General features: G+C 45.4%; 1 pseudogene; it reads left to right on the top strand.

The window, feature by feature from the left end:
• The first annotated feature begins 207 nt into the window (after positions 1–207).
• LOC147978745 (uncharacterized) lies at positions 208–1,817 on the top strand (annotated as a pseudogene).
• The last annotated feature ends 1,479 nt before the right edge of the window (positions 1,818–3,296 follow it).

Below are 3,296 nucleotides of genomic sequence, written 5' to 3'. Positions count from 1 at the left end.
ACGACTCACCGTCGACATTCACCAAAGTGAAGCAAGAAAAAGGGACTACATCGACACCAAGTTGGTGGAACAAATGGATCAAGTACGAGACGCTCAAGTCGCACACCTTCGGAGCGGCCACAAGATGCAAGTACCACGCGGCACCGTCAAGAAAACCGTCATGAGCACAAGAGAAGACCGCGAGATGAGCACCAGCAAGATGAAGCTATGACTACTCCCACCACATCGGCATCTTTGCCAAGTGTTATCAAGGCATCTTTGCCTTCAGACGTACGGAATCTTCGCCTACCTCCGACGAGTACGACTATATCGGCCTTCATCCACAGTGACGGTGACGGGATGATCGAGCATGGGATTTTCCCTTCATTCATGGAGGAGAGCGATGATGTGCCATCTTCGGCCTTCATCCACGGCGACGACGACAAGATGGTTGAGCATGGGATTTTCCCTTCGACCACGGCGACTTATGATGACTTGAGTGACTTGTGCCACCATATTGAGAGTGAGAGGGACTTCACCACTAGCCCCATATATGATGATTTGCCACAATTACCATGTGAGAAGAGCCACAACCCCCACCACTTGAGTGTGATGAGTGACTCCACCATATGTGACATTGAGTCCACCTATTTTGAGGGAGTGAGTGAACCACCACATAGAGAGAGTGTGATAGTTGATTGGGCATGCGAGGCCACTATGATTTCTAACGATTGAACCTCTAGCTCTATTGTGTCTTCTCCTTTGGTGCTAGGTCCCATTTATGATGATGCGCCCATCCTTGACGACTTCGTTCTTCCTTTGGACAAGATGATGGCCATGGTGGAATATGATGCACCCCCCACATGGTTCCATCAAGATGAAGATGATGACCACCATTTGGTCTTTAATACCTCACCTACACCACTTGAGTGGAATGACCAAGGTAACATAGGTGATGGTACTTCACTTGTCCCACTAGTGGACTATCTTGCAAATGATTGCTTACATGATGTTGATCACCTTATGAATTCATCACATACTACATCCTCTACTTGTTTCGATATGCCACCCATTTATGATGAATATGATGTTGAGCATGTCGAATTACCTAGTTGTGATGCTATGTTCCATAGGATATCATGTAAAAATTCTATTGGTCACATTATGTTTGACAATCCGCTTGACTTGTCATACACTACTGCAGGATGCTGCTAACGCGACACAATGATCAGAGACCCTTCGAGAAACCGTGTGTGATGCCATAATTGCAAACAGTGTTGTATGAAAATCGTCAAAAAAGGTGAAAACATTTGCGATGGAGGATGCATCAAACACGGTTCAGATTCTAGTTGCGTGTGCGATCCAGGGCATACGGTTCAGTCCAATGAACTGTTTGCGATGAGGGGGAACAAAAGAAATGGGCAGCCTGATGAAGGCGTGTGCGATATAGAGCATACGGTTCACTCGGATGAACTGCTTGTGATTAGGCAACACAAAAGAAACGGGCAACCAGATGAAGGTGTGTGTGATTGAGGGCATACGCTTTATAAGGATTAACTGTTTAAAATTAGGCAACAGAACAGAAACGGGTAAGCCAGATCAAAGTGTTTGCGATTGATGGCATACACTTCACATGGAGGAACTGTTTGCGATTAGTCACAACAAACTGAAACAATTAGATAGATCAACGTGTGTGCTCTAGACGGGCACACCCATCCTATATACTTAAGAAGTTCACCCCCACTATGTTATTTATCTAAACATGCAAGCTGTCCACATCAGCATTTGGCCACGTCATCCATTCTCCACCACTGCAATGCGTCTGCATGCAGCCGTGAGACATGCAATGTTTGGCCCGCCATATCCTCCATGAAAAAAATGCAAAAGAAACGGCTAACAGTCTTATACTGCGCACCGAAGCCTAATCGTCTCATTCACAGTTATTCTTCTAAAAGGAAAACAAGCCCAATAGTCGCGTCTGTTACCAACTTTCAGCTGAACCGCCCACATCAGAGTTTTTCCTTTCGTTGCCCCCGGCCCGCACGATGGAGGAATCAATTCTTTCCCTTGCTTGGATTTCTTCCACTGCTGTATTAATACGACCCATTCATCTCTGCTCCTTCACCATTGATTTCCATACCAAATAATGTTCATCTTCCCCAACCTTCATGCTTCCGTCCTCAGCACAACGATTAGAAGATTACGATTACGATGCTGGTGACGATTAAATTGAAATCACCGCTGTCGGCGCCCATCGCCTGCCTGTCAGGCAGGTCTCGAGGAGGAGCCATAGTGTGGAAGGTTCTAGAACTAGCCAACCATAGATAGGAGACCCAGCAACCCGCCTCCGTGTCGCAGCCGCTGTCCGCGGAGTCGCCCTTTTTCTCCTGCCTGACTCTGTTTGGCATCACCCAGTCCATCAAGATCTTCTTCACTGGTATGTCTCTCACTCACTCTCGCGCCTCACTCGTACATGGGCATCTGCCACCGGCTTGACCTGAGCTCTCCATCACGGGACACTACCGACGGGATGGGACGCGAAGCAGTGCCATCATCGCAGTCGGCCACCGTCACATCACTTGCCGTCGTCATCAGCTTACAAAAAGGGTTCATAAAAACCCTCTTCACCACGGCTGCGAGCTTTGCCTATTAGGTTAATGATGTTTCTTCTCTTGATTATTCTAGCTATTGGAAATGCAGGATCTCTTGATATTTAGTCCTTGATCTCACAAGTAGTACCTTTTTGATAAATAGTGGTAACCTACATTATTTGGTTCATTTCTTGAACCACTTTCAGTAGTTGTTAATTGATATTAAGTCAAGATTCAAGTTTTAACAGAATCTGTAGAACGCACATCATGGTTCAGTTATTGATTAAAGGTACAGTAAATATAAGAGAAGCTACAAGTGCATTATTGCTGAAATCTCTAATGACATAGAGGTGTAGCCATGTTGGTGATATTGATTGACCGTGAAGATCAAGGGCAGAACCAGATTTGAAGCATGCTCTTCGCTGACCATTCTAAATTTGCTATGTGATGTTAATGAACATAATTTGTTTCTTATCTCTATACATCTTTACTGGTCCGATAAGGTATACTACAGGGTTACCATGATACATGATTTTACCAGAAACGAAAATTCTGGAGTACAATTGTTTTCGGACAGTGTGTGTTAATTAGAAGGATGCGTCGACTCAGCGCTCCTTGAGCACCTATGAAGCGTTTCATAATGTGGTTCCTCCAGGTTGTTGTGGATGCACCATGAAGATCCATGTCTCACTTGCGTATCATAGACATTTGCCGACCCCATACTAC

Source organism: Triticum urartu, chromosome 3A (assembly GCF_056163025.1).
Source record: "Triticum urartu cultivar PI428250 chromosome 3A, HENAU_Tu73, whole genome shotgun sequence".
Taxonomy (NCBI): domain Eukaryota; kingdom Viridiplantae; phylum Streptophyta; class Magnoliopsida; order Poales; family Poaceae; genus Triticum; species Triticum urartu.
The sequence above is the reverse complement of the archived record's forward strand: the minus strand, read 5'-3'. Positions and strand labels throughout refer to the sequence as shown.